Below are 14,383 nucleotides of genomic sequence, written 5' to 3' on the forward strand. Positions count from 1 at the left end.
TCCCTCCTGGAGGCTGTGTGTGGTATTGGTGCTATAATTTATGGAAATTATGTAATTTATGGAAATTCCTCTCAAATTCTTTCAGTCAGTTTTACTGAACACTGACCATGTGGCTTCTAGCAGCAAAATTCTGTGCTCCTGGGTGGTGGAGCCAGCCTGGCACCAGCCAATGCTCCACTACGTTGGCAAGAGAGAGGCTCATTCCTGGAGGCCATGGGTTGAGCAATTGCAGACATGTGGCCCATGGAGTGGACAGCCCAGTACACTGTTGAGTGCAGGTCCCAAGCAGCAGTCACAAGCAAAAGCATTTTCTCTGTTTCCCTTCATTTATATTAGTTACAGTTGTGGGGCAACTAGGTACTTTCTCAGGATGACCAATTAACTTCCCAAACCTCTGCATGCTTTGTGAGGCTCCACCTCCCTTCCCCTATCCCCCTCAATCTCTTCTTTTCTCCAGGTTAGACAGACAAGCCTCTTTGGTCCAGGACCTCCCCATTGCCACCAATCTGACAGGCACATGTGCCTGCCTTCCTCTGGTCCCAGCCCAGTCAGGTACCAGAGGGAGATAGGAGGGCTTTCAGCCCTATCCAATTATATTGCTGGCCTTGCTTCTGCTCAGTGCAATACTTCCTTATGCCAACATATTACCCTGGGGTAGGGGAGACACCTGTGGTGCTCTGTTAACTCCGTGTTTCCCCATGCCCTTGTTCCCACGTGTAATGTGTAGCCCATACTCAGGGCCCACTGCCAGAGTAAAGGGATCCCGAAACCCCACCAGCCACTCAGGCAGCTCCCAGAACAGTTTCTCAGGCAGTGTGAGGTTGGCCCTAGTGGGTGGGGTGGGATATCTGAGAAGGATCTCCACACCGGGGAGGCATGTGCCCTGATTAGGAGTTGAACCAGAGCATCAATAAGGCACAAGCAACGCAGCCTCATAATCCCACAAAAGTGCTACAAAACTCACCGCCTTTGTCGTGGTCCTGGGAGGTTCCCAAAGGCATTGTCTGGCCACACACCATGCCCTCAGGGCCCTGAGGGGCACGGCTCAGTGCAGAAGCTGCTGGCAGCTCCATCTCCCTGTGGCCCCTCCTTTCCTTGTCTTCAGTCTGGACAGACGTCTGTCTGTATTATAATGACCAAAGTAGTGTTCAGTTTCACTATGAGGAATAATGACAGTACATGCAATGAGGAATTATGCTCAATTCATCTTGCAGACTCACTTTAACTTTTGCCTTTTAAAAATTATGTTTCCCTTTATCAGAGATGGTTGTTTCCAGTGTTCTGACTTTTGGTAACATGTCAAGCATCAAATATTTTAAATGGTATGTTTTAACATCTCATTTCTTTTTTTTTCCTTCTTGAGAAGTGAATTACTGGACTAGTGTTATTTTTAATGGACCATATGACAGGGCATAAAAAATATTTTAATATTAAAATCTTTTTTTCCCTTCAAATGGACCTCTGAAATGTAGTTAAGGCTTATTATAAAGTTGCTGATGAGTCTATGTTTCACTTTTTCTGAGCAGTGAAGTACCCTGAAGGTAGACTCTTTCATATATATGCCATATCTAGTTGAAAGCTGTGTTTTACAAGATGGCCTTCAAAGCAGAGAAGAGAAATTTGCTAATTAATTTATTGGGAACTTAATTGCATTTTCAATGTCATAAGCAAAAAAAATAAGTATTTCTCTGAAAATGTATGCATATATAAGTTGCATACAGATTTGCTTATCATCAGTAAGAAAACAGTCAACTGAAATATTTTAATATCTAAGATTATATTTTACATATCAAAGTTAATTTTTTTGGCATATAACACTGTTCATAGTCTGACGTCAGGCTGTCAGCACTTTATTACCTTATCACTTGTTGCTTGACAATCTTACTTAACCTAAAAAGATTTTTGACTTTCAAAACAGAAATAAAGAAGTCCCTGAGTTTTATTCATGGGTTTACTTATAGTGCTTCTACAGTGTTCATGTTAGCTATCCTTTGATCATTTTCTCAGAAGATTCAGACATATATAATATATGTTAAGCTTGAGGGCTGCATAATATTAAACTATACAATATTTAAATTTTTATGGAAATTCCTCTCAAATTCTTTCAGTCAGTTTTACTGAACACAACACAACTAGCCCTAGATTCCATACTTATTTCCCTAATATAATTTCAATGATAGTAAAGCATAGTGCTATGAAACTATCAACAAACAGTCAGTTGCCAGAGAGGTCTCTCCACACAGAGAAAATCTTGAATCATCAATGACCAAAGGCACCATCAGCTTCGAAGGTGTCAAAAACACAGTATTGCTCATGAAGGATATTGCTGAGAGGACAAAGACGACATTTTGTAATCTATTTAATTTATGGAGAAAGTAATACTGTCTGAGGCAGTATACTCACCAACTATTTCATTTGTGCCTTTTTCATTTTCCAGACCCTGAAATGAGGCAGAATTCTGTCAATAATAATAGTCAATGGGCTATGAGCAAAAGTGACAAGAGTCGGACACAATTCCCTCTGGTGCTACTCAGGTGCTGGCAGCTTGGCTCTGCAGAAGAGTGGACTTCTGGAGGACAGTTTCACTGTAGAGTTGGGAGATACACCAAAGTTTGTGAGAGAGGAAAATGAACTTCTGTTGTAATGAGACACTAAGATTGGGGGTTGCTAGTGCAGAATACTTGAGCCTATACAGATAAATACTGATATTGGAACCAAAACTGGAGAGCTCCTGTAACAAAAACCTAAAATATGGGCAGGATGAAATTGATACCAAAGACAAAAAAGATTTTGACAAGAGTAAACTATTTGGCAAATGCCCCCCCGCCCCCCGCAGGGTTTGAGGAGTTAGATCATTCACCTAAACATAAAACAATATAAAAATACCACTACCAAAAACAACAACAAAAATGTGAGGCTTTAGGGAAAGAGAGGTTGAAATTTTCAGAATCTTGAGTGGTTGTAAATGATTGAATTGGCAAGATATTACAAGGAGGTGATGAGTTCAGGTAATAGTTGGCCGATGTTGAGAATAGACAAAATCTGGGTCTGTTGGGATTACAAAAGTCCACTATTTCTGCACTTCTACCAATAAAAAAATAAGTTTAAGAAACCTTTGAGGAATAAAAGTCCAGAAAGTCTTTGAATTTATTTAATTGCCTCAGTGGGGAAAAAATATAAGGCTAAGGGTATGGAGTCAGTAAATCCTTTCAACAGAATAAAATGACTTCAGCAAAAACTTGATTGGAGTAGAAAAATGTACGCAGCCTCAAAATATCCCCATTTAAATTCATAGAGATGTGTGGATGGCAAGAAAGAAAAATATTATAGTGAATCCAGGAGACTAAGATTGTACATATGAACTAATTGGAATTATATATATATATATTTCAAGCTTAGTTTGGGGGGTATATGAAGCCTAGTTTGGGGCATGTATTACATTTTAGAGCACAAAACTTGATTCTATCTAAGACTCAAAGTCACTTTTAGGCTTCCAACATTTCAGGTTAAGGAAGTGAGACACATACTTCCTCAGTCACAAATGCCTACTTCAAACTGGACCAAGAAGATAAAGACAGACACAAGGTCCATAGACAATACTGGGTAATAGTCACTTCTTCCGTCGAGTGTGGTCAAAGAGTAATCTGTAACATTGTCCACTGTCATGGGATAAGGCCTCTCACGGTGCCTTAGAGTGGGGTTGTAGAATGAATGTGTAGCAGGCATCCCTGTATGTAAGGGAATGTAAAGGAACAAATGGGACAGTTAGTGAACATTACTGCCTCTCACGTTTGTACATTTTCGATTTCTCGATAACTCAGTACATCAGTTTCTCATTCATTTTTTTCTTCTAAAGGGTAGTGATTTTTCTATTTATTTTGTATAAGCTTTATTATTACATTGGATGTAGAAGGGAGTTAGTTTTTATTTATTTATTTATTTTGAGTCCAGAGAGAAAGGAGGGAGGGAAGGTGGGAGGAGGGGAGAAGAGAGAGAGAGAAAGAGAGAGTGAGCGACAGAGAGAGAAACATTGATGTGAGAGAAACATCCATCCATTGCCTCCTGTACGCACCTTGACCAGGGACCGAACCTGCATGTGTCTTGACCTGGATTTGAACCTGTGACCTTTCGGTATAGGGGATGATGCTCCAAGCAGCTGAACAACACCAGCCAGGCCATTAACTTGTATTTCTAATCAGGCGGTCTTCAAACCAAGCAAAGCTATACCTTGCCCTGATGTAGTCAGTACTGCGTATCACTCAGAGATAAGCCTTTGCACTGGATGCACGGATGGGATGGAACTTTGGGCTCTCTTCCGTGAACAGGAATTCCATGTGGAAGGGATATGTAGAGGACAGAAGGGCAAACTAAGGCAGAGATATAATGGCCACTGAATAAACTATTTCTTTCTCTCTTAACTGTCCCCTTTGCAGTTAAGCAGGGCCATTGGAGTAATGTTACTTATGAGCGGAGAGCAGAAGTGATCTGTATCACTGAGAAACTGGTCTCATAAGCAGGTGTGATCTTTTATTTTCTTTTCTGCTAACTAACAAGCCGTATGTCCAGATTCTCCATCAGGCAACATCACTAAGTGGCCACCTGGGAGGTTGTCAGACCCACAGGGGACACTGGGGGATAAGAAAAAAGAGGGAACTATTTGTTACTTCAGCATTACCAGGCTTTTCTTCACTGAAACATGGATGTTTGATTAGTCATCCCAAACATAAAAATGGCAAAAAGAAATCTTTTTTAATGCATTGTGAATTTATCTCCCCCTTAAGACTTTTAAAAACAAATGTAAGACTCTTGGTAGTACATTTTAGAGGCATGGAGTGCCTTTTGGAGATTCATTCATTGCTACATTTATTTTATTCTTAACAACCTAACTTACATAAGCAGTTTAATTATATACATGCAAACTATGATTATAATGTATAAAATAATTATTTTAATGAACAAAAATTTCTCTTAATAATAAAAATCATAAGCATTTGTATAACATTTAGTATACAAATACCATGTACATTTTCAAGCATGTTTACATGTAACTATTAATCTTCAAAACTCTATATGTAGGTACTAAATGTCTTTATTGTACACATGAGATATTTAATGTATAGAGTCTAGATAACTTGCCCAAGCTCACACACGGCTAGTGAATGGTGGACTTGTAACATGAAACCAGCCAATTGTAGTACGGAATCCCTGTTGTAATCACTCTGCACCTCTGCCTCAAATTAATGCTGAGGCTCAGCTATCAGAATGGGTTCATAATGCTCTTAAACTATTGATATACAGGTTAGTGCCTCTTTAGAAAACAGTTATTTACAAATACAATTTAACAAACAAACAAAAAAGTGGTGGGTTTTTTTTTTTTACATTACAAAGCATATTTTCAAAGAGAAAGATTCTCCTGGGTCACTTAAATTGTGATTTCATTTATAGAAAATCCATGCCTGAGTTCAGGAAGCCAGGTCTACCTGCACACCTGTGTGGAGGGAGCATAGAGATACCATTTGTTACAGGGTATCAGTGGGCTGTGATCAGTAGGGGCAGGACAAATAGCATTATTATTGGATAGCTTATTTTCCTTCTTATTATGCAAGGACTAGAAGTAGAGTTTTGTATATTTATGTGAAAAGATGATAATTTATCTGTAATGATTGTATTGCTTTGCACTTTCATCTATAAATTATTCAACTGCTTTTTGTGATCAATACCTGTGTTTAAAAATTGCATTTTGAGGATATTAGTTAATTCATCATATTCATTCATGTGATTATTTATATTTATCTAATTATCTGAGTTCTTTTTTTTTTCACATGTTTTTGTCACATATACTTAAGAAAAATTAGAGAAAACTCCAGGAATGATTCAAGGTAAAAAATTCTTAGAGCTAACTCTCTGAATAACTTTCTGTTTCAAATCAAATGGTAATAAAGTGTTGATCATAGTAATAATATTAAAAAGTACTGTTAAAGCAAAAATTGTGCCAAAGTTAAATAAGCAAGGAACACTTGATTCAAGACTATTGCAATAGGTTAGGGAGGCCTGTTGGATATGGATTGTTGGCCCTTGTGTGATGCAACTTTTATGATGATATTGATTAAACTGCCTTCTTTCTACTCACTAAATAGAAATGGCATGGCTGATATGCCTAAAGCTTCCAAAGTACTTTATTATTTGCCTTACATGAAAATTTTATAAGAAAATCTTACCTTCTCACTAGGAGGGCATTCTATTTTGTTAAAAGATTCCCAACTGACTCTGTGTTTGGGCAATGATTTTTATAGATCAGCTTTACCCCAGAACATCTTCGATGTTGAAGTATACTCCCCAGTGTCAAAAGAACATCACAGCTTCTTTACTTGGCTTGAGAATCTTTCCTACTGTGTATAGAGAAAGATGAGTGCTTTCTTCCCTAAAAGCAGGACCAAGACAAAGATATTTACCCTTGACAATTCCATTAAACATTTAGTAAAGTTTAGTAAAACATTTACTAAATATTCTAACCAGAACCATTGGGAACAAACAAGAAAAAGATATAAAAAGCATCTTGAATGAAAAGCAAAAAGTAAAACTACCTCTATTCACAGATGACACACCCTTGAATACAGAAAGTCCTAAGAAATCCACAACCCCCCAAATATTATTAGAAATAATAAATGAGTTAAGCAAATTTGCAAGACAAAAGATCAATATAAAAAATCAATTGACTTTTGTACAGTGACCATAAACAATCATAATATGAAATTAGGAAAACATTTCTATTTATAAAAAACATCAAAAAATAAAATACCTAGTAAAAAAATCTAATAAAAGTAGCGATTAACTTACATTGAAAACTAGAAAATGTGGCTGAAGAAAATGAAAGAAGTTCTAAGATATGGCAAGGGAGCAAGTGAGCAAAATAGAACCAGAGACATGGAAATAAAGAACAAACTGGCAATAACTGGAAGGGAGGAGAGAGGGGGATCATGGGGCAAAGAAGGGGAAAGGTTGTCAAGGAACATGTATAAAGGACCCATGGACAAAGACAACAGGGGGTGAGGGAGGAGGATTGAATGTGGGAGATGGGGGTAAGTAGGGTGGGGGAGAATAATGGGGAGAAAATGGGGACAACTACAACTGCAAGACAATAAAAAAAGGGAAAATCAATGTACTGTATAAATTTTTAAAAAGCAAAACTATCTGTCCTCATTAGTAAGCAAATTTCAATGAATAAAAAAATTTCAATAAAGTCTTATTTTGATGAAAAAAAGATACTCTAAGAAATCAAAACAAACAAGTTATAGAATAAATCAAAATATTTGAAAAACACATATCTTATAAAGGACTTATATCTAGAATACACAATTTTCAAAATTCAACAATAAGAAAACAAATGACCCAATTTTTTTTAATGGGTAAAATATATCAACATACACTTTACCAAAAAAGAGATACAGAGGGCAAATAAACATTAAAAGATAATTTCATTAGTAATTGGAGAAAGGTAAAATGGGCAGAAATTGGGACAACTGTAATAAAATAACAATAAAAATAATTAAAAAAGAAGTTCTAAGACATGGAAAGACATTCCATGTTTATAGATCATACTTGATATTATTAGTATGGATATACTCTCTAATTTGTTCTACTTTTTGAACATGTCCTCTATCACAATTCTAGGTGACTTCTTTGCAGAAATTGAAAAGTCGATTATCAAATTTGTATGGAAATGTAAGTGATTCAGAGTAGACAAAACAAACTCAAAAAAGAAAAAAGAAATCAAGATTGTGTGATTCCAAAACTGGAGTCATGCAATTTTGATTTCAAATCTCAGTATAAGCATAATCCCAATTTATTGTGGTTCACTTTATTGTGTTTTAAAGATACTGTATTTTTACAAATTAAAGGATTTTGGCAAACTGTGTTAAGTTGGCACTATTTTTCCAACAGTATTTGCTCACTTTTTGTCCCTATGACACATTTTGGTAATTCTTGCAGTATTTTAAACTTTTTAATTGTTAATACATTTGTTATGGTGTTCAGTGATTTCTCATATTACTATCATAATTGTTTTGGGAACCATGAACTGCAATGAGATAGCAAACTTAATAAATGTGTCTGCTCTGACTGCTCCCTTGATTGGCTATTCCCCATCTGTCTTTTTCTCTTCTTGGGTCTTTATATTCCCTGAGACATAACAATGTTGAAATTAGGCCAATTAATAACCCTACAATGGCCTTTAAATGTTTAAGTAAAAGAAAGGGTCGCATTTCTCTCACTTTAGATCAAAACTAAGAAATCATTAAGCTTAATAAAGAAGACATGTCAAAAGCCAAGATAAGCTAAAGAGAATGCAGAGTGAAAGTTTTTGAAGGAAATGAAAGATGCTACTCCACTGAATGCACAAAAGATAAGAAAAAATAAACAGCCTTATTGCTAATTTGGAGAGAGTTTTAGTGGTCTGAATGGAAGATAAAACCAGCCACAACTGGCTTTCACTTATGCCAAAGCCTATTCATATCAAGGCCCTAACTCTAATTTTGTGAAGGCTTAGAAAGGTGAGGAAACTGCAGAATAAAGGTTTGAAGCTAGCAGGGTTTGGTTCATCAGGTTCAAGAAAAGAAGCCATCTTCATAAAATGAAAGTTCAGGGGGGAGCAACAAGCTACCCAGAAGATCCAGCTAACGTAATTAATGAAGGTGGCTACACTAAAAATCAGATTATCAAGGTGGCTGAAGCAACATTCTATGTAGAAGATGCCATCCATAGGTTGCATAGATAGAGAGGAAAAGTCAATGCCTGGTTTCAAAACTTCAAAGGACAGGCTGACTCTCTTGTTAGGGGCTAATGCAGTTGGTGACTTTAAGTTGAAGCTGATGATTATTTACCATTCTGAAAATTCTAGAGCCCCTAAGAATTGTGCTAAATCTACTTTACCTAGCTCTATAAATAGAATAACAAAGTCCAGATGACAGAACACTGTTTACAACATGGTTTATGGAATATTTTGAGCCTACTCCTGAGACCTACGGTCCAGGAAAAAAAAAAGATTCCTTTCAAAATATTACTGTTCAATGCAATGTACCTGGTCACTCAAGAGTGCTAATGGAGATGTGCAATGAGATTAATGTTTTCACATTTGCTAATGCAACATCCATTGCACAGCCCTTGGATCAAGGAGTAATTTTGACTTTCAAGTGTTATTACTTAAGAATTATGTTTAATAAGGATATAGCCTCTATAGATAGTGATTTTGCTGATGGATCTGGGAAAAGTAAATTGAAAACCTTATGGAAAGGATTCATTATTCTAGATGCCATTAAGAACATTTCTGGTACATGGGAAGAGGTAAAAGAAATCAACATTAACAGCAGTTTGGAAGAAGTTTATGCTAACCTCATTAATTACTTTGAAGGGTTCAAGACTTCAGTGGAGGAAGTAACTGCAGATGTGGTGGAAATAGTAAGAGAACTAAAATTAGAAATGGAGCCTGAAGATGCTGCTGAATTGCTGCGATCTCATAATAAAGCTATAATCAATAAAGAGTTGCTTTTCATGGATGAGCAAAGAAAGTGGTTTCTTGAGGTAGAACTACTTCTGGTAAAGATGCTGTGAAGAATGTTGAAATTAAAACAAAAAGTTTAAAATATTACATAAACATGTTGTAATGCTATCAAACAGCATTACTTGTCACAGAGATGTCATTTGTGAATGGAAGAATCAATTGATAAGACAAACGTCACTGTTAAGAAACTGCCACGGCCACCTCAGCCTTCAGCAACTAACACCCTGTTCAGTCAGCAGCCATCGGCATCAAAGCAAGGTCCTCCACCAGCAAAATGATTAGGACTCGCCAAGGGCTCAGATGATGGTTAACATTTTTAGCAATAAATTATTTTTTGTGAAGGTGCACAACTGAGTTATTAGACATGATATAGCTAAGTGCTCACCCCACTAAATCGAGTAACTCTCTGACACCGTACATAGTTATTACAATATTGTTGGCAGTATTCCCTGTACTGTACTTTACAGCTCCGCAAGTACCCTGTAAACTATGAATTTGTACTTCTTTATCCCTTTACCTTTTTTCTTTTTTTAACTTTTTTTTTATTGTTTTTCAAGTACAGTTGTCTCCATTTACCTTTTTAACCCATCCTCCTAATCCCCTTTTATCTGGCAACCTTCAAAATTTTCTCTGTATTTTTGAGTCTGTTTCTGTACTGCTTGTTCATTTATTTTATTTTTTAGATTTCACATATTGAGTGAAATCATTTGACCTTTGTCTTTCTCTCTCTGACTTAGTTCACTCATCATAGTACCCTGTAGGGCCATCCATGTTGTTTCAGATAACAATAGTTTATTTTTTTATGGCTGAGTCATATTATATTATATAAACACACACACACACACACACACACACATATATATATATATATATACACATATATCCATATCTTGGCTATTATAAATGATAAACATATGGTTGGATATATATTTTTGATTTATTGTTTTGGGTTTCTTTGGATAAATGCCAAGAAATGGAGTTGCTGGGTCCTTTTTAGTCTCTTATTATAGAGCCTTTGTTTTAAAGTCTATTTTGTCTAGTATAAGTATTGCTACCCCAGTTTTTTTGTTTCCATTGTTATGAAATGTATTTTTCCATATCTTTACTTTGAGTCTGTGTGTATTTTGATCTGGAGTCTCTTGTAGATAACCTAAGTAAGGGACTTGCTTCGTTATCTATTCAGCCTTCATATGTCTTTTAATTGGAGCATTTAATCTATTTGCATTTAAAGTAATTGTTGGTAGATGTGTGTTTATTGCCATTTTATTAGTCATATTTTTTATTTTTCTTCGTCTTCCTTTTAAAAATACCTTTAACATTTCCTGTATGGTTTGGTGGTGATGAATTCCTTTAGTTTTTTCTTGTCTGGGAAGCTCTTATCTGTTTTTTCAATTCTAAGCGATAACTTTGCTGGGTAGAATAATCTTGGCTCTAGGTCCTTACTTTTTATCACTTTAAATATTTGTTGCCAATCCCTTCAAGCCTGCAGTTTCTGTTGGGATATCAGCTGACAGGCTTGTGGGAGCTCCCTTATGGGTAAATAGCTGCTTTTCTTTTGCTGCTTTTAGGATTCTGTCTTTGTCTTTAACTTTTGGATTTTAATTATGATGTGTCTTGGTGTGGGCCTCTTTGGGTACATCTTGTTTGGGACTCTGTGTTTTTTGGACTTGTATGTCTGTTTGCTTCACCAGATTAGGAAAGTTTTCCATCATTATTTTTCCACCTAGGTTTTCAATTCCTCACCATCTCTTCTCTTTCTGGCATTCCCATAATGTGAATATTCATATGCTTGAAGTTGTCCCAGATAATCCTTATACTATCCTCTTTCTTTTTTTATTGTTTTTTCTACTTGTTGTTCTTATTGAGAATTTTCTACTTCCTTATATTCCAAACATCTGATTTGATCCTCTGCTTAATCTACTCCACTGTTGATTCTCTGTAATGTGTTCTTCATTTCAGTTCATTTTTTATTTCTGACTGGTTCTTTTTTTTTCTTTTCTATTTCTGTTTTTATGTTTCCTATCTCTTTGTTGAAGTTCTCAATAACTTTATCTACTCTTCCCTTAAGTTCAGCAAGCATCTTTATAACCAGTATTTTGAAATCTGCATCTGGTAGATTGCTTGTCTCTATCGTGATTACTTCTTTTTCTGGGGTTCTGTTCTATTGTTTTATTTGGGACATGTTTCTTTGTCTCCTCATTTTGACTGCTACCCTGTATTTGTTTCTATGTATTAGGTAGAACTATTATATCTCCCAGGCTTAGAAGAGTGGTTTTACCTAGCAGCTGTCCTGTAGGGTCCCAATGGCACAGCCTCCCTGAACACTTGAATTAGGCACAACAGTGCAGGCTGTATACACCCTCCTGTTGTAGTTGAGCCTTGACTGCTGTCAGCACATCAATGGGAGAGACTTACTCTCCAGGCTAATTGATTGTGAAGACTGGCTGTGACTACTATGAAGGATCAGCTGTTCAAGGGCTGACCCTCATAGCAGCACTTATTTCACCATGTCTTCAGTGCTCACCGAGTCTGTCCCTTGAGTGTGTCACTTATGTAGGTAGTTGGGTCATGCTTCATCTTGGTCTGAAGTTGTCCACTGGGTGTGCTGGCTCTGGGGTCTCCTGAAAGTTGCAGGTCAAGGTCAGCAACCACCTGTACTTGCTTAGAGCCACCTGGTATGAGCTACAAAGTGATCTTCATTTGGCTGCTACTTGTATTGGGCTTGGAGTTGCCTAGTCAAGGCCACAGTGTGAACCAAGGCCAGCTGCTAGTGCCAGGCCTGTAGCCACTTAGAGAGAAGTATATATAGGGCATACAGACACCAGATGCTGTATGTTTGAGGAATTTTAGGAAAGTTTAAAGCATAAGCCAAGAGAGGCCATATGTATGGAAAAGCCACTGGAATCAGCTTGGGTGGGCCCAAAAGTTGGGTGGCATGGGGTCTCAAGGAATCATCAGGGCAGGGAAAACACTATTAGCCAGGTTGATGGAGACTTTAGACATGGCATCTGCTTGTAGGTTCTGTGGAAGGTGAGCTTAGAAAAGGAATAATGGCCTCTGCCAGCATTTCTGTCTTGGAGAGAGCTTCCACACCAGCTCTTGCCCTGGTGCCAGTTAATTCAGTTTTTCCCCACATACCCATGGTATTTTTTGAGCTGTTTCCCTAGCATTGGAACTCAGAGGGAGTAAATTTGAGTAAGTTCCTGCACAGGCCTTTTAAGAGTAATTCTGTGCCTCCAGAAGCCCTTTGTCTCACTCAGCTAATATCCCTGCTGATTTTAAAAGTCAGAAATTATGGGGATTTCTCTTCCTGTCACTAAACCCTGGGCTGGGGGACGTAGTAAGGGGCTGGGATCCCTCTCTCCCTAGGGGGAACTTCTGCAGCTGAGAGTCTCTCCTGATTTTTATCTGTCACACATGGGTGTGGGACCGCCCCATTTTGTGTCTCCCACCCTTCTACCAGTTTAGATGTGGCTTCTTTTTTGTATCTTTAATTTTAGGACTTCTGTTCAGCTATATTTCAGGTGGTTTTGAATGATGATTGTTCTGTAGCTGAGTTGTAATTTTGTTGTGGTCGTAGGAGGATTCAAGTACCGCATTTATCTACACCATCATCTTGACCAGAACCCTCAGCAATAAAGTATTTTTAATTAAGGTATATACTTTTTAAAAATCATAATGCTATTAGACACTTAAAAGTCTATATATAGTATAACCATACCTTATATGCAATGAGAAACCAAAAAATTATATGACTTGATTTATTGTAAAATTTGCTTTAACGTTGTGGTCTTTAACTGAACTGGCAGTATCTCTGATGTAGAGAAGTGAGAATCCTCATACATTGTTTATGGGAATACAAAATGGTTTAGCTGCTTTGGAATATAGTTTGGTCATTTCTCAAATATTAAACATAGAGTCATCATATGACCTAGCTACCATACTACCAGGTATAAACTTAAGGAAATGAAAATATATGTCTATAAAAAACTTATACACAACTATTCAGAGCAGCACTATTCATACAGTCCCAAATTAGAAATAGTACTAAATATCCATCAAGTTGTGAATGGATAAGCAAAATGTTATATATTCCTACAATGGACCACTATTTGGCCATAAAAAGAAGTGGAATATTAAAATATACTACAATATAGATACACATTTTATTATTGCATTTAAATAAAATGTTCATAATAAGCAGGGTAGGAAGTAACTGATAATGGATACATGATTTTATTTTTTGAAGTGATGAGAATGTTGTAAAATTAGATTGTTGTGGTAATTGCAAAACTTTATGACTACACTAAAGCCACTTTTTTTCCAAGACTTATTTTTAATCTTCACTGTGGATATGTTTACTGATTTTAGAGAAAGAGGAAGAGAGAGAGAGAGAGAGAGAGAGAGAGAGAGAGAGAGAAAAGGAGAATGTGAGAGAGAAACATTGACTGGTTGCCTTCCATATGCATCCAGACCAGGGATAGAACCTGCAACCTAAGTATGTGCCTGACTGGGAGTCAAACTCACAAACTTGTTATTGTATGGGACAACACTCCAACTAACTGAGCCACCCCTCCTGGGCTAAACTGTATACTTTTATAACATGCTAATTGTGTTTTAATAAAGCTTTTTTAAAAAGATAAGTAGCTAGCTCATCTTATCTCTTTATTAGGCATTTTGATGTTTAGAACTTTTGAGTGACTCACCAGCAAAGTTACTTAAACGTGATTTTTTAAAAAAATATTTTATTTATTTATTTTTAGTGACAGGAGAAGGGAAGGAGAAAGAGGAGGAGAGAAATATCAATGTGTGGTTGCCTCTTGCACA

The 14,383-nt window shown here is 36.8% G+C and overlaps 1 pseudogene; it reads left to right on the forward strand.

The window, feature by feature from the left end:
• The first annotated feature begins 8,223 nt into the window (after nucleotides 1-8,223).
• LOC112299823 (tigger transposable element-derived protein 1-like) lies at nucleotides 8,224-9,867 on the forward strand (annotated as a pseudogene).
• Nucleotides 9,868-14,383: the final 4,516 nt, after the last annotated feature.

The sequence above is a fragment of the Desmodus rotundus genome, chromosome 6 (assembly GCF_022682495.2).
Source record: "Desmodus rotundus isolate HL8 chromosome 6, HLdesRot8A.1, whole genome shotgun sequence".
NCBI lineage: Eukaryota > Metazoa > Chordata > Mammalia > Chiroptera > Phyllostomidae > Desmodus > Desmodus rotundus.